This window comes from Anomaloglossus baeobatrachus, chromosome 4 (assembly GCF_048569485.1).
Source record: "Anomaloglossus baeobatrachus isolate aAnoBae1 chromosome 4, aAnoBae1.hap1, whole genome shotgun sequence".
Lineage (NCBI taxonomy): Eukaryota > Metazoa > Chordata > Amphibia > Anura > Aromobatidae > Anomaloglossus > Anomaloglossus baeobatrachus.
The window spans coordinates 256498177-256525261 of NC_134356.1; positions in this window are offsets into that span (position 1 = coordinate 256498177).

A 27085-nucleotide genomic window follows, 5' to 3' on the forward strand; every position below is an offset into this window, starting at 1 on the left:
CACTGGAGGTACAGGATAATGATAATGACACTGGGGGTACAGGATAATGACACTGACACTGGGGGTACAGGATAATGACACTGACACTGGGGGTACAGGATAATGACGCTGACACTGGATGTACAGGATAATGACACTGACACTGGGGGTACAGGATAATGACACTGACACTGGGGGTACAGAATAATGACACTGGGGGTACAGGATAATGACACTGGGGGTACAGGATAATGACACTGACACTGAGGTTACAGGATAATGACACTGGGGGTACAGGATAATGACACTGGGGGTACAGGATAATGACACAGACACTGAAGGTACAGGATAATGACACTGACACTGGGGGTACAGGATAATGACACTGGGGGTACAGGATAATGACACTGACACTGGGGGTACAGAATAATGACACTGGGGGTACAGGATAATGACACTGGGGGTACAGGATAATGACACTGACACTGAGGTTACAGGATAATGACACTGGGGGTACAGGATAATGACACTGGGGGTACAGGATAATGACACAGACACTGAAGGTACAGGATAATGACACTGACACTGGGGGTACAGGATAATGACACTGGGGGTACAGGATAATGACACTGACACTGGGGGTACAGGATAATGACACTGACACTAGGGGTACAGGATAATGACACTGACACTGGGGGTACAGGATAATGACACTGACACTGGGGGTACAGGATAATGACTCTGACACTGGATGTACAGGATAATGACACTGACACTGGGGGTACGGGATAATGACACTGACACTGGGGGTACAGAATAATGACACTGGGGGTACAGGATAATGACACTGGGGGTACAGGATAATGACACTGACACTGAGGTTACAGGATAATGACACTGAGGGTACAGGATAATAACACTGGGGGTACAGGATAATGACAGACACTGAAGGTACAGGATAATGACACTGACACTGGGGGTACAGGATAATGACACTGGGGGTACAGGATAATGACAATGACACTGGAGGTACAGGATAATGATAATGACACTGGGGGTACAGGATAATGACACTGACACTGGGGGTACAGGATAATGACACTGACACTGGGGGTATAGGATAATGACACTGACACTGGGGGTACAGGATAATGACACTGACACTGGGGGTACAGGATAATGACACTGGGGGTACAGGATAATGACACTGGGGGTACAGGATAATGACACTGGGGGTACAGGATAATGACAATGACACTGGAGGTACAGGAAAATGATAATGACACTGGGGGTACAGGATAATGACGCTTGATACTCGGTACAGGATAAGACACTTTGGATACAGGATAATTACTCTGTTCTTTAACTCAGCACACAGCTTTTCTATGTTCTGATGGCCATCTTGATATCAGAGAATGGGAAAGCTGGGAACTGCGGAGCTGAGGACAAGATGGATATCAGAACATAGGAAAGCTGGGTGATGAGGAAGAGAGCCTCTTTCTCTCAGCTCAGTACTCAGCTTTCCCAATCCCATCCCATGCTCTGACTGCTGCTATCCCTCTTTCCCTAATCCCTACTGATATATGGTTACTGTGTGGACTTCACTCACATCATGCAGCAGGGACTGGTGCACACACCCTGCACCCCCCAAATCTCACACATACCCTGCACCCCCAAATCATACACACTCAGCACCCTCATGCCCTGAATATCTCACACAGCCAGGCTGTGCTCCAAATTACCCCTCTCTCAAACACACTGAAACCCCATTTCCCACACACCCTGTATCACTTAACAATCCTCTGTCGCAGTGTGGAACCCCCCCCATATGCCACTCACCCACCCTCCCCCAAGCTCCCCCCAAGCTCCCCACATTCTCATTACCAATCTTTCTGTGTCTGCTCGGCATCTCCGGCCCGGGTCTGGGAAGCAGCTTGTGCTCTGCCCCTGCAGCGCTGCTGCTCAGAAACTCCGGTGCTCCCCTCCAGCTCAGGACCGCCCCCTCTGCCCCCCGTGTAGCTGCTGGTGCTGTCATAATCTGACGGCTGCCTGCAGTGCATACACTGTCATCACCTGCGGTGGCCCGACGGTCTAAGGAGCCGCGGCCGCAGGTCATTGTAATACACCCAGCGGGGGCCCCTGCAGGGTGCCAGGGACAGCTTAGTGTGGAGTCAAGGTTGGGGCCTACCAGGGCTTTCCCTGCTACCCCGCCACACCAGACTGACGCTGCACACATCCAAAAAATCCTTTATTTCTAATGAAAGACAAAATAACACCCTCTTTTACCACTTTATTAACCCCTCAAAAACACCTGCAGGTCCGACGTAATTCACACAAGGTCCCACAACACTTTCAACTCTGCTACATCGGAGGCTGACAGAAGCGTCAGTAGAACACCGCCGCTCCTGTGAACTCCATGCAGCAACTGAAGTGAGTCGTGCGATCAGCTGTGCTGTCACTGAGGTTACTCGGGGCCACCGCTCTCAGGTGGAGGACTGCAGCTGTGGCCGCAAATACCCTGAGTGAAAGCACAGCTGATCGCACGCCTCACTGCAGTCACTCAGGGGATTTGCGATCACAGATGAGTCCTTCACGTGTGACCGCAAATCAAGCCGCGGCACACGCACAGAGCCGCGCGATCACAATGAAGTCGGGTGAAGTTCATCCGAGTTCATTCTGATAGCGCGGCTCTATCTCGCAGCCAGCCATGCTCTTTTTGACAGTGCGGTCCCACTCGGCTCTGCTGCAAGTCTATGGGGATGCTGTAGAGCCGAGTGGGACTGCACTGTCAAAAATGTGCGTTCTGGAAGCATCCAGAACGCATGAATTGAGCAGGAATTCTGCAGTAACAATGCATCTCAGAACGCAGCTTTTTGGCTGCGTTCTGAGATGCACATGCAGTGACTTACACGCTGCGGAATAGAACGCAACGTGCGCACATAGCCTTAATGGAGCGGAAGCCAAGCATGTGCACCATAGACTTTGCTTCTGAGCCCCATTCACTGAGTTCCAGAGCCACAATCTAGGTATCAGCAAGTTATCCCCTATTCTATGGATTTTTCAGAATAATGCTTTATTAATTGTATAGTCACAATATATAACATGTCTGACGTGGGATAAAACCTGCTCCGGCCTTATTCAGAAATCCATTAAAATATCTTTCCGGCAGAAGCTTACTAAACCAGTGTTAATTACTAATATCTGGCTCAAGAAAACACTAAAAAATTGAATCTAAAATTGCAAGTGATTTCCTGTCTTTTCACACACTCATGGAGAAGGCAGTGGGTAAGGAGGCCATCCAGGCCCTTTTGGTTGCAATGCTTCCATGGCAGAATATTTCAGTCCATTCCTGATTTGATGGAACATGGTTTGGTTCCATGTGCAATAATCGGAAGCGTTCCAAGGTTCTGACTAGACCCTATGTATCTCTATGGCAGCTTTATTGTGGCTTCAGTCAAAACGATAATAGTACGGTCACATGCATGAGTCCTAAGGCCAAGTGCTCAGTAGGTTAGAGCCTTTGGATTACTGTTCTATTTATACTTTATTGCTGCCATTCACATCCAGTATGTACTGCTAGGTGTTTTGAAACCTGAAAGGTGAATAAACTGTTGTCAAATTGATGGTTGTCACCTGTCACCATTGGTGGCAACAATTACAGGAAGGTGTGTGCACCAAGAGTAAAGGTCTTCTATAAATGACAGCTGAGCTTGTGGGAGAAGGATGTTTTGCCCATGTGTTATATCTGTAAACCATCATGCAGTTTTGGATCTTGCTGTATAATTTTCCAATATAGAGGCAAAAGCTTGATTCAAATAATATCGAGAGTATGAAAAGTATAATGCTGATAATTTGATTGTACCATAAAGTAAAAGGAGTACTTTGCACACTATGACATCGCAAGCCAATGGTAGCGATGCCGAGTGCCCGCCCCCGTCGCAGCTGCAATATCTTGTGATAGCTGCCATAGCGAAAGTTATCGCTACGGCAGCTTCACATGCACTTACCTGCCCTGCGACGGCGGACCGCCTCCTTCCTAAGGGGGCGGGTCGTGCAGCGTCACAGCGACGTCACACGGCAGGCGGCCAATAGAACCAGGGGGGCGGAGATGAGTGGGATGTAAACATCCCGCCCACCTCCTTCCTTCCTTATTGCAGCCGGGTCGCAGGTAAGGTGATGTTCCTCGCTCCTGCGGCTTCACACACAGCTATGTGTGCTGCTGCAGGAACGAGGAACAACATCGTAACATCGGTCCTTCTGAAATTATGGAACCGACGCTACACCGATCATACGATTTTGATGCTTTTGTGCTCGTTAATCATAGTAAAAAGGATTCACATACTCCGATGTCGACAGCAACACCGGAAGTGCGTCACTTTCGATTTGACCCCACCGACATCGCACCTATGATGTCGTAGTGTACAAAGTACCCCAAAGAGTTTTCTGAAAGAATAATATTGATGGCCTAGTCTTAGGGGCACTTTGCACACTGCGACATCGCAGGTGCGATGTCGGTGGGGTCAAATTGAAAATGACGCACTTCCGGCATCGCATGCGACATCGCAGTGTGTAAAGGCTGGATGATACGATTAACGAGCGCAAAAGCGTCGTAATCGTATCATCGGTGCAGCGTCGGCGTAATCCATGATTACGCTGACGCGACGGTCCGATGTTGTTCCTCGCTCCCTTCGGCTGCACACATCGCTGTGTGTGAAGTCGCAGGAGCGAGGAACGTCTCCTACCGGCCTCACTGCGGCTTCCGTAGGATATGCGGAAGGAAGGAAGTGGGCAGGATGTTGACATCCTGCTCATCTCCGCCCCTCCGCTCTGATTGGCCGCCTGCCGTGTGACGTCGCAGTGACGCCGCACGACCCGCCCCCTTAACAAGGAGGCGGGTCGCCGGCCACAGGGACGTCGCACAGCAGGTGAGTGTGTGTGTGAAGCTGGCGTAGCGATAACTTTCGCTACGCCAGCTATCACCACATATCGCTGCTGCGACGGGGGCGGGCACTATCGCACTCGGCATCGCAGCATCGGCCTGCGATGTCGTAGTGTGCAAAGCCCGCCTTAGAATTGGTGGGGATCTAACTCTTGGCAGCACTGGAAATCAACTGTAACAGCTGTGCTGGATATTGCACCATTCTACTATTCACTTCAATGGGACAGCACTAAATACCTAGTACAGCCACTACTTAGTGGCAGGTAGACAGGAAAATGTCATCAATCCAAAACAGGTCAATGGGAGTGACATGGTCAAACCCTACTAATCTGGTATTGACTGCCTATCTAGAAGATGAGCCTTCTATTCAGAAGAGGCCCTGGCAGGTAGATCGAGGCACTCCGGGCTATGGTCCATTGCTTTTGGACTTCAAAACTGGCGGCTGAATTAGAATTGTGAAAATGTTTTTTCTCAACTATATGAAAATCAAAGGAAGTATTGTGTTACACATTTTCTATATTCAGGATTATCTTAGAATTATCTATGAATATAATCAAACAAAATGTTGATTTTGATAAAATAGTAGAAAGGCTGAGATCATTTTCAACATCTAAAACCTATAAGGAGTGGATATGTAGCTAAATGTATGAGTTCCACCTGTTCAGGACGTTATAGGTGGGAAATGCCGCATGATGTGAATTTGCTATGTTTTATGTGTATACTGTTGAATATTATAAATGCATGTATTGATATTTAAATTTTTTAGAGAAGAGTAGGTTCTGAATGTAGCAGTGCTGGAACTGTCTATCAGTTTGCCAAATGCTGCCATCTAGCAGTTGGCTTTAGTCAGTGGTAAGGCCAGTTTAGTAGTGATGTTAGATTTGAAAGGTTTAAAGTAGTGAAGAGGAGTGTCAGGTAGCAGGTCGGATGGCTAGAAGAAGGGGGCTCCGGAAAAGGGCAGTCGGAAAAGTAGTTCAAAGCGAGAAGACATGGCCTCGGTGCCAGGGCCAGTCAGGGAACCCCAATGTAACCTGTGGAGGTCCGGAACCTATGGCTCACCCCAGTGGGCTTAGAGAGTCATTTGGCTAGAGAAGCTTTTGGGGCCCAAAAGCAGACAAAGGTGTGTGGTATTAGGGGGAAGGAGACACAGACACAGACCTCACAGTATTGAGGATGAGTTGCGAGATAGCGAGGTACAGCATGAAGAATAGTACCTCACAGAGAGAGGAAGGAAGGCCTTATCTATCATAACGGTGTGAAGAATAAAAGTAAATTTTAGTTGGTTCATTGAGCTCTGGAGTCGTGTGTCTGACTACCTGCCTACATCGATGACTGGCAGAAAGGGTGATAGCACCTGCCCAAAGCAGCAAATAAGTGCCATGTACCCTGCCCGATGTCCACTGCGCACACAGAGTGTCCTTGGTGAAGGAGAGCGTTGACTGTGTGGCCCGGGGTCGGCACACCCTCCTTCAAGGATTCCTGAAATAGGAAAATGTACAGACACCTACAATTTATATAACCGAATTAATGCTAGTTTTCACAAATCGCTGTACCTGTTTCTCTGAAACGTGTTTATATGCAATACAGGAAAACAGGCTGGAAAATTACAAGTATGTAAGAAATCTCAGGTAAGAGCAATGCTTGACAAACTGACGAGCAGATAAAGGATAATGCCGGCTAATTTGAAGATTATTATTTTTAGTGCCTATAATACACATCATCCAAGCTGTTGTGCCCTTTAGAAAGAGTCTGGAACAGTATTTAAGCCTGAGCAGCCGTGAATTTCAGGCACAAGTTTTATTTATAGTGAACGGCTGTCAAAGCAAGGTGCACTTTTTGTCTTTCTTGGAAATTAGTTGAAAATGGTATACATTTCCTCCATTAGAAGTAATGGATCTTGGCTGGAAAACATTTCAGTGGGAATACACGTAGGAATATCCAGTGACTCACTAATGTAATTTTGCTCTTGCAGGTCTATTCCGGTGCGTGGGTGTTTTTGCAAAATAATTATTGCAGAGTTTTCGAGTAGATTGAGCTTTTTTGACACTTGATTCAGTTGAGTAGAGCTCTTTTCGGAACAGATTTCCTTCCCAGCGTCTGGTATTTAAACTTGATCCTGATGTTGCTTCATAGAAAGGAGTTTTTTGGATACTATACAAAACTTCATCTGGTCGTGCATTTCAGAATTGACATCGTTTCCATGGAAATAACAATCCAGTAATGAGGAAAACATTCAGACCTTAACTAAATCCATATTTTATAGCTATTTACCCATGCCAAAGACCATGTCTGGAAAATTCAGAAATGTCTCCTTATAACGCACAGTACTACTGGGAGAATGAGATTGGGAAGCGCTAATCAGAAAATCTGACTTCTAATGACGGCTTCATTCTTGGCAAATAAATGAAAAAAAAAGTATAAGAAGTTAGGAAAACACATATTAGTTTGATCAGTATGCCTCACATCCTAGAACAATTTGTAATTTTCATTTGGAGCAAATTAGATTAGGCCAGGATGCTTGTAATTTTTGGATATTAAATTAATTCCAATTAGTACGGTAGAAAACAAGCAAAGTCTCTTTGCTCATGACATTTACTGCTACAGCTTGTACAGCTACAGAGGAAAAAAGCTAAAACATGAGGTTACTGTGTCCTATCTGCAGGGTGTCGACAGATCCTTGCCATTTTTTTTAGCTAATCGGCAAAAACACATCAGGAAAGATCCCGGTTGAACTTACACATAGGACCACATGCACCAAATGTATGGCCTAACACTAGGTGGCTGTCCTTCTCGATGAAACTCACAAATCATACATTTTGGAGACTTTTTGGTTTTCTGTAAACAGATAGATACCAAACATCAGCATGTGTGTAGATTAGAATGAACCTGGTGGTGGCTTTCATGAATTGTGATCTTTTTCACACATCATTACTAGTGATGAGCGAGCGTGCTTGCCAAAGCTCGTTACTTGCTTGAGCCTTGAGCATCTGAGTTTCACATTGACTCCTATTGCACTCAGTATACTCGAGCTTGAAAACCCCAATGATTGATCGAGTAATGAGCAGTGTGAGTATGCTCATCTATCACTAGTTTTTACAATCCTGTACAAGTCCATAGTTGTAGTTAGTGATGAGACAACGACAAAGAAGGAGGATCCAGCTTCAGGAATATAATAAAATATGCAAGCTTTATTTCAAAGGTTAATATAAAATTTTGTCATCAAAAATGGATAGGGTCAGGGAGCCCAGGTGTGGCAACAATAGGCTTGATAAAGAATGCAGGTAGCGTTCGAAACGCGTTGCCGCACCTGGGCTCCCTGACCCTATCCATTTTTGATGACAACATTTTATATTGACCTTTGAAATAAAGCTTGAAGATTTTATTACATTCCGGAAGCTGGATCCTCCTTCTTTGTCCTTGTATCTCCTGCACATTCAGAGTGCTTTATCCGTGCATTCCGGACTCCACCACAGTTGGGCTGGATCACTCCTCCTTTCCTCCTAGTGATGAGATAACACCAAAGTCCATGGGCCAATACTGTCCAAATTTTGGCCTATGAGGTCTTTCATTTTATTTTACCCATAGAAAAAAAATATTGAATGTGATATTTTCTATTAGGCACTGTAAAAAGTTACTGTACTGTATGTTGGCACATAGAGTGCCTATAGTTCCTTGATAGAGATGAGCTACCCTGAGGTTCATTTTTCGCACCGAACACTAAATTTAAAAATCAAGGTTCGGGTTCATGGATCGGATGCTGTACGTGTGAACAAAACTCGTACGAGCAAAGCTGTGCTCAGGTACGCTTGGTGCTCAGCCCAGTGCGAGCTGCTTGTAGTGTTTGAATGGCTCACACTGGAGGTAACAACAGCGTGATCGGATGTAGTGTGCAATAAAAAAAATGTTTGAAAAAGCCAGCATACCCTCCCCCGGAAGTGATCTGCTTATGGCTGCCACTAAAACTGCAAATTAGTGACTTGATCCGGGGTTTGGGTCAAGCTCAAGCCTGTGAAGTTAGGCTCGTTTGCTGCCGGCGAACCAAACCACGACGGAACCGCTCATCTCTATTCCTTGATATGGAAATATAGCACTTCACTTCCCAAAACAAAGGCTCTGAGCACACAGATGCAGCATTCGTAATCTAATGAGATAACAAAATATTAACACTTCTCATAGTTATTAGTCTTAAATTATGACCCTCATTTTAATTTTGCCTCATAAATCAATAGCACGTATGGAAATAAGAAACTTTGTAATGTAGATCTTATCAGAGAAATCTTTCTCCTCCTGGAATGATCTTTCATTCTCAAAGTCACCCTCATATCAACTCTAGGAGCATATGAACTGTAAATCAGGGCCATGGAAAGAAGAGCTGGCAATCTCTTCCTCCCATTTGCTCAATGATCACTGCTGGGCAGAGGGTCTGTGAGGCAGCCAAATCCATTTACGTGGTCAGCAGGAATATCAAACAACAGATGCTTTTCTGTTCTTGTATAATTAGGCCCTTACTGACTAAAGCAACACAGGGAATTGTCCCAGACTTGGTGGAGCCACAGAACAAATATGAATATTGGGTTTTTAGTGACAGGTGTAGATTGTATAGATAAGGAAGACATAGTTTCGGCATTTACTTGCATTGCTGAGCACATTAGCCCAGAATTAATATCAGCCAGGTGGATAAAGGTGTATATGCCATGTCTCATATGTACGGAAAGCTAAACTTGTGATAAGAAATATGGCATTAATATCTTCCACCTGAGACCTCCATGGGGGCAGATATCCTTAAAAACATGGATCTCATAATTTTTGGTATCTGAGTCTGCATCTTATTTACCGGCCCCCATCTAATGTCACCAGACAAGGTATGAGGGAGTGGCAGATAACTGGTAAGAGCAGGAACCCATGGTCACTACTGGGAAATCCAGCATGCTGTAAGGACTGCGTCATTCTCTAAATGGAGTGTTCCCCTTTACAAGATCTGCTCCTTCCCTATGACAATAGGTCTAGTAACTTTCTTTTGTTTACCCTTTTTTTATGTGACTGCATATAATGAATCATCTTGTCTATTTTTTAACATCCATTGTATATTTTTTAGAAGTACAAGAAAGAAAAGAAAAGAAAAATCCCAGCTCACCAATTGTAAATAGTGAGTCCAGTATGCCAGGAACCACAATCTGACTAAACGTGTTGTAGAATGCAAAAGAAAAATGTGATGTTCCTGTTCCAGGGTAAAAATTATTACTTTATTGCAGCATTTTAAAATTCAGTCCGAAAAGCATAGCAAAAAAAAGCAATATGTTTAAAACGCTATCTGGCATTCTTTGTCAAAGCTTGCCTAATAGCAATCAAAACGTGTTTTGTTCTTTTTTTTTGCTATACTTTTTTTTAATGAATTTTAAAATGCTAGAATAAAATAATAATTTTTACCCAGGAGCTGGAGCATCACTTTTTTCTTTTATATTTTTTAAGCACTGCCTAATTGTTGGATTAAATAGATCAAATTGAATATCTTCTTCTTGCTCTATAAACCGCATCTTTGGAGCCTCGTGAGGCTCAACGTTCGAGTGTCCAATCTGCCTGTAATAAACGATTTGTGGTGGCAGCTAGTTTTTTCTCTAGTTATTATGGAGCTTTGCAGAGATCGTACTGAACTATATACGCTGAACAAAAATATAAATGCAACACTTTGTTTTTGCTCTCATTTTTCATGAGCTAAACTCTAAGATCTAAAGGGTACTTTACACGCTGTGACATCGCTACCGATATATCGTCGGGGTCACGTCGTTAATGACGCACATCCAGCGCCGGTAGCGACATCGCAGCGTGTGACACCAAGGAGCGACGATCAACGATTGTAAAATCATTCAAAAATGGTGATTGTTGACACGTTGCTCCTTTCCTTAATATCGCTGCTGCCACAGGTATGATATTGTTCGTCGTTCCTGCAGCAGCACACATCGCAATGTGTGACACCGCAGGAACGACGAACATCTCCTTACCTGCGTCCACCGGCAATGCGGAAGGAAGGAAGTGGGCGGGATGTTCCGGCCGCTCATCTCCGCCCCTCCTCTGCTATTGAGCGGCAGCTTAGTGACTTCGCTATGATGCCGAACGCACCTCCCCCTTGAGGTAAGAATTGTTCGGCGGTCACAGCGACATCGCTGACAAGGTATGTGCATGTGACGCTGCCGTAGCGTTAATGTTCGCTACGGCAGAGAGCAACAAATGTCGCACGGACGACGGGGGCGGGTGCTATCGTGCGTGTGTAAAGCACCCTTAAGACTTTTTCAATGTACATAAATGCTTTTTTTCTCTCAAATTTTGTTCACAAATTTGTCTAAATCTGAGTTAGTGAGCGCCTGTCCTTTTCCAAGATAATGCATCCACCTCACAGGTGTGGCAAATCAAGATGCTGATTAGATAGCATGATTATTGCACAGTAATGCATAGGTCCATAGCTTCCAACCATCCAGCCTACAGAAGGACAGCCCTGATTTTGCGACTCTGGCCCGCTGTCCTAACTGTTTGCTTACTTCTCCTGCACTGCAGTGAAATCAGCCCACATGTCCCCTCTTATATCAGGCTATGCCCCTTCTTGTATTAGTCTATGCCTCTTCTTGTATTAGGCTATGCTATGCCCCCTCTTGCATCAGGCTATGCTATGCCCCCTCTTGTATTAGGCTAAGCACCCTCTTGTATCAAGCCACATGTCCTCCTGTATCTATACATAACTCTGGGGAACAAATTGTGTCTGCACACAGCAGCTTTCCTAAAATAGTATTAATATTTAGTATTTCCATCATTACTTTTCAATTTTGCGTACCACAATAGAAGATGTCTCTTCAATTGTAACAATCAGTAACCACTTTTGTAAATTACATACTGTAACTGCATTGGATGATCCAAGCTACTATATCATATATTCTAACTGTAATGCTGCAAAAAAGAAATGGAGAAAAATAATAATAATTAAAGAACAAATTAAAATTGTATCTATCTAACTTTTGACATGTGAAAGTGAGAGGTGGGTGGGAATGGGTGAAACCCTCTTTTCATGCCTGTGACCCGCACAATGGTATGCACCATCACACACTTTGCGGAGACTGTCCTATACATAGCCAGCTTGCCGCTGCACCCGCCTGTTGCTGCTGAGTCTTCTCCTGGCTATAGGGAGGCACAACCAGACTCTGCAGGAATTTGTATCCTGTCTTCTGCAGGGAGTTTGTTCTCTGGCCATTCCCCTACCAGCACTCAATATTTCAGGCATCCTCTCCCTCCACACAGGTGTCTGACCTTTAGTAAGCTCTTGTTCTAGCTCTATTTTGTCTGTCCATTTGATTTTAGTAAAGCTCTGTTTGTTTTGTCTGTCCACCTGATCTGAAGTACTTATTGTTCTGTTTCTCTATAGTGCTCTGTCTGTTTGGTCAGTCTGTTTAGTCTATGTTTTCTCGCTCCTGTTTTGCCCTGCGTAGCCTCCTGTTTGTCCTGACCTCTCCTGGCTTGCCTTCCATTTGCCTGACCTGTTCTTTTCCACCTTAGTTTTCTAAATCTGCTCTGTTTGTTCTGTTCTTGAACTGTCTGCCTATGTCTGTGAGTTCTGACTTAGTCTCCTGCTCTTTGACTCTCTGTTCAGCTCCTGCAGGCCCAGAGCCTGCCCTGGAGTAGCACCTGGTGGCTACCTGTGACTCAAGTCTATCCTCACCACTAGAGCCTCTAGCAAAAACCAGGTAGCTGCTTAGTGACACCCCTTCAGGGCAAGCCCGTGCCCCGTGGCACTGTGGGTCCACACACACCCACCAGCTATCACATCTCTCTTTCCTCAACAAAACCTCTTATTTATCTCTATGAATTTGAAAAGTTTTTTGAGCATTACTCTTTAATCCAAAGTAGAAAAATAGAAGCCACACTCAAAAACGAAGCCTAGTCTCTGAAACAGGTTGTCCACCCCTTCTCATTCCCCATGTTTGCCCTCTTTGAAATAAAAAAAAACTTATACTCACCTCCTGTGCTAGCACCATTCCAGCGGTGTCGGCATTCACTCTTCTGGGGCTCAAGTGCGTTTGATACGTCATGTAAGCCCTACGCCCAATCAGCACCAGCTTCTCTCTCCCCATCTTCAAATGTATAAGTAATCAACAGGAAGTAAATGGTCAGCAGTAGCTCTCACTGTCTCTTAATTACTTATTCATCTAAAGGAGGGGTGAAAGACGCTATCATTGATTGGGTGCTGGGCTCGAGAGACGTAATAACCTCACTTGAGCCCCATGAAGAGAGAGTGCCGACGCCGCTGGAACAGAACCAGCAGCGGAGGTGAGTATGAACATTTTTAACATGGAGTGACAACAACCTGACCAAATAGTGGATAGACCCTTTAATTTCTTAAAAATGTTTATAAAGCCAACAAGTTAAAATGGTTGGAACACTAGTAGAAAGCAGGTCATCTCTGACACTTCATTCAGCCAATACATCAAGTGTCTTATAATCATCCTATATTACAATGTCATAGTAACTAAGAATCGTTAAGTAGAAGGCATATGAGGATACAGACATGCTGTAAATTACAAGTAACTGGTATTATGACAATGAATTATAGAAATACTTTCAGCTTATGCTTTTACTTCAGCCCCGATGAGCATGCTGTATTTGTCTTAACAATCCACCTTAGATGTCCTCATATTTTAATGTTCTTCCATCTCTTTTATGCACGTCTCATATGTTGTATGAAGTATGCTCACCTTTTGCTGTCTCAATAGACCTAACAGATACTAAATAGTCTTCTCTATCTATCTATATATTGATATACTTGAAATTTCCCTTGGGTACCATGTTTTCTTACTAGTTGATAAAAAACATTCAAGTGTCTGACTAAAACAACAAGCGTGACAAAATTATCTGAAAATTACAATAAGCTTTTCTCTGAAATTTCGTTCCATTTTTAATTATATACCACTATGTCCTCACTATTTATTCTTAAACAGACAAAGTGATGCTTTCTTTCATGTAAACCTGAATGAAAAGTATACAATTCCAAAAACTATAGGTTTTTAGCTTTTATATTTCTACTATCATATTTAGATATAAAAAATCTACCATAAGTGTTCTCCATTAAATTTAAAAGTGATCCTTAAATTCATCTGTTTGGAATCATCTAAATATTTTCATAAATTCCCAAAAATGTACCATTGTTTGTGACTAAACAAAGGAGAAATCATCAATCAATCTCAGAATAAACAAATATGTCATAGAAAAGGTTTATTTTGCTTAAAGACATAGTATTCCTCAACTGCTTGAAAATATTACCAAGTGTACAAGTAACAGGAGTATCCATCAGGCTAAAAATAAAATATAGTCCCTTCTTTAATCTGCTATCCAACTCCTGTCTAACAGCCTGCACCTTGGCATCCTACAGAAAGTGGGTGGATAAGCTCTGAACATCAATGATGCTAGTTTGTAATCACTGAATCACCTATAATTCCTCAACAGCTACAGAAAGACAGAAACGTCTTGCCATCTATTCCTTAAAGAACCTCTCCAGTGTTTTGGGTTTCTTTCAGCACTGGAGTGGTGCTTCAAATCTAAGTCTCCTGCCCCATATCTTATACTTACTCTCCAGCGCTTGCATCCTTTTTCGGCACCCCTCCAGTGCCGTGGCGCGTTCTTGTGCCCATAACTTCTGACTTCCTGGAAGTCAGACATTACGTCACAAGCACCCAATGTAAGTCTAGGACAGGCAGGATAAGGCCAGAACATGGATTTCATAGACTTCCATTGAGTTATGACCTCCAGTGCTCCATGAAACACTGCAGCAGTCGGCAGGTCACAAATTGCCGGAGAGCAACCAGAGCGTCGTTGAAAAAAGATGAAGATAGTCGAGGTAAGTGTAAGACAGATGGTAGGGGACTTACATTTAAAGCACCACTCTAGCAGGGAAGTTAAAAAAAACTGCTGGAGTCAAGCTTTAACACACACCACTCCAGAGCTTCACACTTTGTTTCATAACTAAATTTAAGAGTTTCTTAGTAGCCTACATCAGGACTCAACTCTTCCATTGGGTCAGAATAAATGAATGTATATGAAAATATCATCCAAAAAGGTATTTAGAACTTTAAAACAGACCTGGCAAAACTGAAGCATGCCGGTCACATCCAGTCCTTTGGCTTTTCCTGTCTGTAGAGCGTACCAGGACTGTTAGAAACAGTGACATACCACCTGTTAGGTGGAGGAGCCTGATGCCAAACCATTATTTTCCCACCTACTGTCACAGTCAATGTTATGTGCATCCAGGGGCTGGTTGGCAAACTTTAGCCTGGGGAGCAAGCATACAGGAGTGGTCCATGGCTTGTGGAGGTCAATTAAAAGGAAAGGAGAGAGACTCAGGTGAAGTAGGAGACCTATGTGAAGGCGGGAACAATACTTAGAAGGAATTTTATAGGATGGTAGTGAACAGTTGACTACAGTAAAAGGGATCTTAATTGTAAATACTGTTTGTAAATTATGATTGCCATACTGCGACCTGAGTTTCCCTTTGGGGAGTTAATCAGAGACCAATACAGCTGACCAACAGAAGGCAAATTAAAACACAGTTAGAAATATACAAAGGATAACTTAGATTCCGTTACTCCAGACACTAGATAAGAGGTATTACTAACGTTAACTTAATCTTGGTCTCTAAGTCAGGGTAACATCAGTGTCACCCTCATTTTTGTTGCAATGCCCCTTATGTAAATCTTTCAATATTTCGACACACAGGGACTGATCCAAACATTTATGCCACAAGCCCAATTTTAGCAAGCAACTTTCCCCCTTAGTACCTTACATCAATGGCCTACATGAATGGCCTCCATTGCAGTTGGATCGTCTATCGGGCTTGATTTGGATCTGGTCATGGTCTACTACTTGCACTGTACACGGTCTTCTACTGGCGCTGTACATGGTCTCCCACTGGCGTTGATCACAATCTTCTATTGGTGTTAATCATGGTCTTCTACTGGCGCTGGTCTCGGTCTTCTACTCACAATAGTTATGGTTTTCTATTGGCAATGGTCATGGTCTTCTACTGGCAATAATTATGGTCTTCTACTTGCGATGGTCACTTCGACTGCTATGGGGATCACTAGTCTGCTATGCTGCTTACATATCAGCTTCCCTTCAAGTCTTAAGGGTGCTTTACATGCTGCGACATCGCTAACGATATATCATCGGGGTCACGGTGTTTGTGACGCACATCTGGCGTCGTTAGCGACATCGCAGCGTGTAACAGCTAGGAGCGATGATCAACGATCTCAAAAACGTCAAAAATTGTTGATCGTTGACACATCGCTCCTTTTCATAATATCGTTTTTGGTGCATGCCGCTGGTTGTTTGTCGTTCCTGCGGCATCACACATCACTATGTGTGACACTGCAGGAACCACGAACATCTCCTTACCTCCGCCCCTCCGCTTCTATTGGACGGCTGCCATGTGACGTCGCTGTGATGCCGCCCGAACCACCCCCTTAAAAAGGAGGCAGTTTGCCAGCCACAGCGACATCGCAGGGAAGGTAAGTCCGTGTGACAGGTTTAAGCGATGTTGTGCGCCACGGGCAGCAATTTTCCCATGTCGCACAATCGACAGGGGCAGGTACGCTCGCTAGCGTTATCGATAGCAAAATCACAGCATGTAAAGTGCCCTTTAGTCCCAAGTTCTCCCATCTTTTGCCTTCCCGGCCTTTTATATTTTGTAACTGCAACACAGCTGTCACCTAACCTGTTGTCTCCTTCAAACTCAAGATCAGATCAGCACATTGGAGCAATGGGGGTAAAGTGAGTAGTATTTTAATTTTTATCTATTTTTTTATTGGCAATTGGGGGACGTAAGAAATGTGTGGGGGCTATCATACTGTGTGTGGGTGGCTGTCATACTGTGTTTGCGTAGAGGGACTGTCATATTGTGTGTGCATATCCTATTGCTGCAAGAGACGTACTTTAGGACTGGCCATCTCCCCTGCTTTAAAGACAGGTACTACACATTGTAGTTGCATGGTACAAACCCTGATTTTAAATCAAATGGTGTCTCTATAGGCCTTCATAGGTCCCTGGTGCACTAAGTATTGGGCACGTTGATTGAAAATCAGTGTTAACTCTACCATCTTTACCATAGCGAACTGGTACCTGCCTAACAGAGACCCGACGTCCATGTGCTTCTCCCTACTGTCCTCGTTGGCTGACTTCGCAGATGGAATCCTGGTAGCGGGGGCCGATTTCAACTTCACCCTCAATCCTAAAGTAGACTCTTCTTCGGGTTCCCATCCTCTCTCGCTTCAGAAATTATGCACAGTGAAACAGTCTACTCAGAGTCTCCATCTGGTAGATGTGTGGAGAACACTACACTCCATGGGCCGTGACTATTCCTATTTTTCTCCGGCCCATTCCTCATACAGCCGCATTGACTTGTTCAAATCAGTCAGTGTGCTCTGAACTGGCAGATACAAACCTCCATTGGGAATATCTCTTGGCCCAACCACGCCCCTATATTTCTTTGTCACACTATTCAGGATGGGTTTTTGAAGCCTAGGTCATGACGTCTTAATAACACTTCTTGAGGGACCAGATGTTCATTACAGAAGTACAATGTACCATATCAGATTTTTGAGATGTTCACACACTGGATCCCACAGCTCTCCCAACACAGTGGGAGGTGCTCAAATGTGTGGTGAGGGGGATCCTGATAAAAAATGGGGCCAGGCTTAAGAGGGAGAGGGCACAATTGATCTCTTCCCTGGTGAAAAAAATCTCAGGCCTTGAGTGCGCTCATAAAAAGTTGCTTTTGCCTCCTGTCCTTGGGGACCTCATTAAAGCAAGACAGGAACTCAAAACCCTTATTAACCAACAGTACGCTCGTCAAAGGACTAGAGTTAACCGATTCGTATATGATTTTGCAGATAAGTGTGGGAGACTGCAGGCTAGAGTCCTTGACCTAACCCACGGGGGACCCTTGCTATATTCCAGTAATTAAGGGTCCAGATGGTACCTCAACCCAAAACCCTGTTCAACTTACAGAACAGTTCCAGGACTTTTATAGGAACTTATACAACATTAGAGGTCAATTCGGGGACATGGTTCTGGAGGCGTTGGATCACAAAATTGAGGATTATATGACAAAGATAGCTCTCCCAACTTTTCCCATTGACTTGACAGAGTCGATGGAACAGGATATTTCTGAAGTAGAGGTTTCATCTGTCATTAAAAACTCCCCAGCGGGTAAAAGCCTGGGCCCTGATGGTTTTACCCCCAGATTCTATAAATTATTCATTGACGAATTAGCCCCATTCCTAACAAAAGTTTTTAACTCTGTTTCTGCTAGTACTCCCTGAGTTGCTCAGTCTCTAGAGGCTCATATTAGCGTAATACCAGGTCGGGAAAGGACCATACTGTAGTAACTAACTACAGACCCATTTCCCTAATTAATATTGATATCAAACTGTATTCCAAGGCCTTAGCCAATAGGCTCTCACCTTTACTCTCAGGGATAATACACACAGATCAGGTGGGGTTTGTTAACGGTTGGGAGGCACAGGATAATACCAACAAGCTGTTCTTCCTCATGACCTGGGTGAGGGCTCGCTCCTTATCAATGTGTCTACTCTCAGAGGAGGCGGAAAAAGCCTTTGACTGGGTCTGTTGGAGTTTTATGCTGGCCTCACTATGTCAAATAGGTTTGGCCTCTAGTTTCGTTGAGAGGATAGCTTCCCTGTATAATTGTCCCTCAGCAAGAGTTAGGGCAAACAATTTCCAGTCCTCCCCGTTTCCCATCCATAATAGTACCTGACAGGGTTGCCCCTTGTCTCCCCTGTTGTATGTTATTATAATGGAACATCTGGCGGTAGCCATCAGGAATAACGTTAACATAAGGGACGTTGAGGCTGGTAAAGGCAGTGTAAATTGGTCCTATTTGCTGACGACTTTCTCCTATTTGTCGCTCAGACGCGAGTCTCCTTCCCCTCCCTGATAAAGGAGTTTGAGGAGTTTGGGAACTTGAGAAATTTTCAAGTTTTCCAAATCATAAGCCTTGGATATGACCTTGCCTAATGGGGATCTGGAGTACCTCAGGGACAATTTCTCATTTAAATGACAGACCTTGGCACTGAAGTACCTGGGGATAATGGTTCTGAGATATCCCGCAAAAATATTCTCTCTCAATTTTTTACCTCTTCTGGTATTGCTGTCTGGCTACCCTGCACGCAGTATTCCCCTCAGTATTCCCCTCAGTCCAGGACAGATGCTGGCGCTGTGGTACTGATGGGGGATCCATGTCACATATATGGTGGAGTTATCCTAAGATACAGCCCTTCTGAGAATCAATATTTTGTCATGTCTCCACCAGCGCCTGCTCCGGTGACGTCTCCCCTGGTCACCAGGCACTGCTCTGCTCATGCTGTAGGCAGTGCTGGTGAAAGGAGAGAAGCCAGTTCCAGTGACTCTGGTGGGCGGAGTGTCTCCTCCAGGGCCTGCTCCGGTGACGTCTACACCAGTCACCAGGCGCTGCTCTGCTCACACTACAGGCAGTGCTGGTGATAAGGGAGAAGTCAGATCCAGTGGCTCTGGTGGGCGGAGTGTCACATCTCCACCAGGGCCTGCTCCGGTGATGTCTGCTCCAGTGATGTCTGCCCCGGTCACCAGGTGCTGCTCTGCTCACACTGTAGGCAGTGCTGGTGATAAGGGAGAAGTCAGTTCCAGTGGCTCTGATGGGCAGAGTCGCCGCACATTCACCAGGCTTGGTCGGGCTGGAACTTGCAATACTGCTGGCTAACTGTAGGGGAGTGTGCCTTCCAGCTAGTATCAGCTCCTACTCCAGCCTATGGGAAGGCACCACACCCTTTTTATATCCTTCAGTGTTCTTGGATCTTTGCCAGATATAGTCTTGTGTTGCTGTGAGCCACATCCTTTGTAGTACTCTGTATCTTGCTTTATATCTCGTATAAACTCGGATTTGTTTATTAATGTCCCTCCTGCCTGCTGTTTTGTACCTCGCCTGACAATCCCGGTTTTGACCTCCCACTGTTTTCCGGACATATCTCCTGCCTGCTCTTTTGTACCTTGCCTGACATCTTGGTTTGATCTCGGCCTGTTTTTCTGGACATTCCCCCTGCCGTCCAATTTTGTACCTTGCGGACGATCTGCTTTTGACCCCGCCTGGCGACTATCCCCTTCTCTGGACTGCAGCCTACCTTAGGCAGTGAACCCCTGGACCCTGCAGTAATTCCAGATCCCTGTATAGGGGTTAAAGCGTTTCGGGGTACCTCAGGGTCCTGCTTAGTGGGTGGCTTGCCGTTACATATTATCTGTGTACCAAAAAATGAGTGGGAACCAGGTGGACAAATCTCCACAGATAGCCCTTCTTTCAATTCTCCCGAGATCTGATAAGTCCCAGAAGAATAACCTGTTGAGATTCTGCCTAACTGCAGCTCAGATGATCATCCCAAGATTGTGGAAGTCAACACGATGTCCTTCGTTGGCGGACTGGTTAGGGGAGGTGGCCAATCTTCAGAAAATGGAGGACCTCACCACAGAGAGCGATGGGTCTATTGATAAGTTCATTCCAGTGTGGGGTCCCTGGATTATGTTCCTAGACTCCCCAGAGTTCCGGGAGGTTTTCAAAAATACGTGAGTGGAAGAAGCATCCTCCCCCCTTTCTCTTTTTCTTCTCTCTATCTTTCCATCCATTTTACTTCCTTTCCTTTTTACTTTTCAGTTCTTTTTCTTGGAGGTTACCTAGAGTTGCCTCCTCTAGTCTTCGGTTCTTCCTTTCCATCTGGGGCGCAGTGGGAGTTGACCTTCCCTTTGGGCTCTTTGGTTTCATATGGTATATTTGTGTGTTGGATGCTGAGATGGTGGGTGGTGTATTAGCACTAATATACAGAATGTTTCTTGTGTGGAACTTTCTTGCAGCTCCTATTTACAAGACCATATTTGTTACTCTGTTTAAATTTGTATTGAAAACACTTAATAAAAACAGTTTAAACATATTGTGTGTGCATGAGGAAGTATCATACTGTGTGTGTGGGGCATCATCATATTGTGTGTGTAGGACCTGTGGGGTCCATCATACATTGCGTGTGTGGGGTGGGTGGCTGCGGGGGCCATCATAATGTGTGTGTATGTGAGAGGGAATGTCAGATGGCCATCATACTATGTATGTGGGGGGCTGCGGGGCCCATCATTCTGTGTGTTTATGGGGCTGATGAGACCATCTTGCTGTGTGTGGAGTGAGGTTGTGGGGGCCATCATACTTCGGAGGGTTGAAGGTTGTTGGGGCCATCACACACTGTGGGGTGCAGTTGTTAAGGTATAAGGGCTGAATAACATGAGCAGCATGATTTACTGCCTATTAAAATCATTATAAAATACAGCAAATTATATGGTTTTGATTAGCTTCTACACATAAAAATATGTTACAATAAGCCCTATAGTAATATGTATTAGCAGTAGCAGCGAGTCCACAGATTTATTTCTGATCAATATTAGGCGATAAAACAGTAAGGCTATGTGCCCATGTTGCTTTTTTACTGCTTTTTTCATGCGTTTTGCCTTGCTTTTTTTAATCAATACTGCAAGGAAAAATGCATGACAGCAAAGTCTATGAGAATCCTGACTTGCTGTGTTTCTTCTTTTTTCCTTGCAGATTTTATTGCAGAAAAAAGAAGCAGCATGTGAATTGTTTCTGCTTTTCTATAAAACACTGCAATGCTTTATCACTATAGTGGATTATATCTGTACAGTTTGCCTCACACACCATGCATACAGCATGGTCTGTGAGGCTCTACGTAGCTCAGTAACCTGAGGTCGTCATGGTGACAATCCAGGGCTGCCATGGCAGTGATCGGGTCCCTGTTATTGCATTACTGGCACCCGATCACCAGGGAGAGGTAAGCAGTTCCCTTCCCTGCCTCCTGAATACTGCAAACGCATTGATCGCAGCATTCAGGTGGTTAAACTGCTGGGAGCGGCACGGGCACGGCCACTGATCATGGAGGTACAGCACCTAAACCACCGCTATCTCCATGACTAAAAAAAAGCAACAAAAAAAAGCATTAAAAATGCATGTGAATAAACGCGCAAATGGGATAACAAGTGCACGTTTTTTTCAGCTGCTTTTTTTCATGGCAAAACATTGATTATTATTTTTATTATTATTATTATTATTATTATTATAGCATAATTTATTCAATGGCGCTTTACATGTGAAAAGGGCTTTACATAATAGGGACAAGTACAATACAAGGATTAGTGCAGGTTGTTTGCTTTTCGGAAGAGCTGGGTCTTCAGGTTCCTTTTGAAGCACACAAAACCTGCGCACAAAAAAGCAACGTGTGCACATAGCCTTACATGTTACTCGTAATATGAATATTGAGAAAAAATAATTTCAGCCTGTTGGTTTGGCCCTCCAAAACAGTTATTACCTCTCATGTGGCCCCTCTGGAAAATCAATTGCCCACATTATCCTGAAGAAATGATTTAAATAAAGTATATTCATTATGTGTAAGGACGTAATATCTCAAAACTCTAACGTCCAAGGTGTGAATGGTGCCTTTACGGAGTCAGACATCTTTATGTCCCTATTTTAGAACTATGTTGTATAGATTGCTCCTGTGTCCTGGGGCGTAAATAATTGTAGAGTGGACAGGACTCCGGATTGTTATGGAGGGCTCCTTCCTGAGATGTATGCACACCATGGATGTGGCGTCCTGTCCTACATCTGATTAGCCTGATTATTTCCAATTACCTCTGCAGCAAGACATAGATGTGTTTACCTGCCTTCAGTAGAAGGATCTCAAGTCAGTAATGACAGCATGTGGTTCATTCCGCCTTGAACAGTCACGACTTCAGCATGCTGTTTGTCTGTCCTAGCGTTATTGACTAATGGAGGAGCGCATCCTTTTCAACTTTACTCCCCCATCATTTCAATGACACATTTCAAATCCCATTATAATACTGCAATTTTGTCAGACAGTTCTCCTGGAAAAAGTGTTTGGAGGAAACAGGGGGAAAAAAAAATCTCAGGTGATCATAGAATAGCGTTAACACATTATGATATCTCAGTGAGCATTTGTGTTTGAGTGAGAAAATATCCAGTATCCATGGCAACTGATTCCCGTTAATTCAGATAGCTGCAGTGATTCTGAAGATTAAGATGGAGAAAGTAATCCAAGCACCCTTCATTTATGTGGAACGAGGGTCTCTATTCAATGATAATTGAGTAGATTATGCATAGAATATCACATTTGTTAGTGATGGCGATTACTTCTGATCTATGATACCTAGAATAGGAAAAGAACCTTATCGTTCCCTTCACTTAATTCACAGCAACTGGCACTGTGTGCATTGCTTCCACCCTGCGGAGATGTGCCTGCTTGTCTATCAGCGGATGTCTTTGGATAATAAAGAAGGGATTTGGAGATACATCTGAAAGGCTTTATTGTTTCCTTATTGGCTTTTACATGGCAGTACTAAAAATGGTTAAAAATTGATTAAATGTTTGTAAAATGTGTGACCAGAACCAGCCTTTATGCTGGGACCTCCAATGATGCTTATGTGGCATCCTTGGGCTTCAGGCGCCACAGGGTATTACACCAATTTTCAGGGGTAATATCTATCCCGGGTAAGGAGGGGGTTAACCTGCCGGGGCCTTCACAAAACACACACAAACAACAGCAGGTGCTTACTCACAGGGGATTGGTCTAAGGCAGACAGGGTAGCCAGCCATCACGAAGCATGGGACTTCCCCAGTCGCTAGGACAACCACCGGGGGCGGGCACCACATGGGGTAGAGGTAGGCGCAACCATTACATTTAGGCCGGCATCACACTTGCAATTGACTCGCACGAGTGCAATGCGAGAAAATCTCGCATTGCACTTGGACCAATGTTAATCAAAGAGGCAGCTCCGATCTGCTTTTTTTTCTCAGTCCAAATCGGACTGAGAAAAAAAAAGCAGCATGCTGCGATTTCTAGAGTTTCTCGCTCGAGACTCTCCAATGGAAGTCTATGGGTGCGAGAAAAAAATGGATGTCACACTGACCCATCCTAGTAACATCCGTTTTTCTCAATACAATTCTATCATCTAGCAGAGAACACTGTAAATGCTCCTGTACATGACTGCAAATGAGTAACAGCTGCTGAAGAAAAAAACGGATTGCACATGGACAGCACACAGATGAAAAGTGAGAAAGCATCGTCCTACTCTCCGGCATGAGAATCGGACCGATTTTTCAATCGCAAGTGTGACGCCGGCCTTAGGCTGCTTTCACACATCCGTTTTTTGCTGTGCGGCACAATCCGGCTCTTTGCAGAAAAAACGCAACTGTTTTTTTTTTGCCGCCGGTTGCGTTTTTTCCGCATAGACTTTCATTAGTGCCGGATTGTGCCGCATGGCCTTGCGTTCGGTCCGTTTTTTGCCGGATGCGGCATATTTAGCCGATGCGGCTGCCGGATGGAATGTTGCCTGGCACGTTTTTTTGTCCGGCAAAAAAAAAATGCATTGCGCCGCATCCGGCCGATGCGGCGCTTTTTCCAATGCATGCCTATGGACGCCAGATGTGGCGCGATGCGGCAAAAAAACGCATCCGGCCGCTGCATGCAGTTTTTTTGCATTGCACATGCTCAGTAGCGTGCCGCAACCGGCAAAAACCGGACGGGACGCATGTAAAAACTTATGCAAAGGATCCGTTTTTTTCGCCACATCCGTTGCATAGGTTTTAGAGCCGGGTTTAGCCGTACTGCTGAAACCGGATGTGTGAAAGCAACCTTAGGCAGAACCTTCCTGGGCACAGCTTAGGATAACACTTAGCACTGACAACTGGAGTTAGTGTTCCTTTCTCTTTATGGGCCCATGGTTTGGAGCAGGAGGCTCGGCCCGAGTTCCGGATAGCTACAGAGTGACACTTCACTAGCAGACTTTCACGGGCACCGGCGGAGACCACCGACTATCCGGGATCAGCTGGAGGCCATCGTGGCAGAGTACGGTACCTCGGGCAGCGTCTAAAAGACTTGTGAGTAAAAAGACTTTGAACGGCAGCCACTGCCTCTCCTTTAACCGGCGCCAACGCCCAGCACTGCAGCGCCAACGGGGACCACTACCAACCCTACCATCCTCCCGAGGTAATCCTGCTCCGCCTGTGGGGAGCTACACCATCCTGGTGGCACTTAACATCTGCCCTAGTGAGAGGCCCCTGCAGCGGCGGCCCCCATCCCTAGTCAAACTCCTTGGCTTTTGCTGCTCTATTAAAAGAATGAACATGTAAATTCTATCAGCGGTTTTGTCTTGGCTTTTCATCCTATTTATGGGCGGACTCGCAGATACCCTGAATAGGCGATCTAACCGAGATAATAAAAAACTCAGTTCTGGCCCGGAATTGATCCAAGGTATCTGGCCGTTAGCTAGTCCCATATAATTCGGGGACCAGAATCCAGCACTTAAAAATGCTGTTGGAAAAGATGGGAGGATTGGAGCAGGCTCGTTACTTACCGAGGCTCCGGTGAGGCTGTATTCCTGGCACCTCCTTCTACTTCTGGGGATGCTCATTAGCCTCATGCACATTCATTGCTTTCAATGCCCATCGGCATCTGTGATTGGTTGCAGTCAGACACGCCCTCACCCTGAGTAAAAAATTGGCGTAGGGTCCCTCCATATTATGGTACCCAGCACAGATAAATTCTATGGCTACAGGCACCAGCCCCCAGCCGTGCGCTTATCTTGGCTGTGTATCAAAATAAGAGGAGATGCATGTGGCTTTTTTTTTTTAGATGATTTAAATAAATAATTTAAAAAACCAGCATGTGGTCCTCCCTAATTTTGATACCTAGCCATTTTGATATAGCCTGAAAACCGGGGTCTGGTATTTTCATGCTGGGAGACCCTTGCTTATTGGATCTCCCCCAGCCTAAAAATAGCAGCCTGCAGCTGCCCAGAAGTGTCATATCCATTATATATGACAATTTCAGCATTTTACTGACTCTTCCTGATTGCCCTCGTACTGTGGCAATCTGGGTAATAAGGGGTTAATCGCAGCTCACAGCTGCCACTAAGCCCTAGATTAGTAATGGGAGGCGTCTATGAGATCCCCCATTACTAATCTGTAAATGAAAATGAAAGTAAATAAACACAAATACCAAAAAAATACTTTCACCACTGTATTAACCCCAAAATTACCCCTGCAGTTCCAACGTAATCCACACGAGGTCCCATGACGATTCCAGTATTGCTACATCTGAATTTACACCGAGCGGCCATAGAACATGACTGCCCGCTGTGATGTTCAGGCAGAGACTGAGTGAGCTGAGTGATCAGCGGTGACGTCACTGAGGTGATTTGCAGTCACAGACTGTGGGAGCCTCCAGCTGTGACCGCAAATCACCTGAGTGACGTCACCACTGATCACACGGCTCACTTACGCTCTGCCTGAACCAATTTTTTTATTTATTTATTTATTTTTATACCACGATTAGACACGCATAGCATTTGAGATTTGAAGCTCTCAGACACGATGACACTCAGGGTGGGGGCGCATCTTACTGCAATCAATCGCAAATGTCAGTGGGCGGGGAAAGCAGTGAATATGCATGAGGCTAATGAGCGGCCCCAGAAGTAAAATGAGGGACTGCCGGAGCCGGTACAGCCACGCCGGAGACAGGAAACTATAGAGTATAGCGCACTTGCTTTATTTTTTTTCTTTATTTTTACTTCTTTTTTTCATTACCCAAGTGCCGGATCCAGATCAATCCTGGCCCAGGCCCAGCACTTGGGTACTTTTTAACCACTGCGGGACTGGACTAGGTCTGGCCATCACTACCAGAGGAAGTGCAAACATGGTAAAAACGTAGCAAAAATGCTGCAAACTTTCTGATGAGGAATTCTGTACTGTTGGTGGTTCTGGTGACATATTTCTGTACTACTGGTTCATCTAGTGATGTATTTCTGTACTGATGAGGGTAGTGATGTTATGTTTCTATACTGATGGAGGTTGAAGTGATTTCTGCATTGATAGTGGTTCTGGTGATGCACTCTTGTGCTGTTATGGGTTTTGATACTGTACATATGAAACAATTCATATCTTGTAAGATTATGCTAAACATGGCTTTGTCAATAAAGTACTGCACCATCTGACAAGTTAAGGGTTACTATGTTTTTATT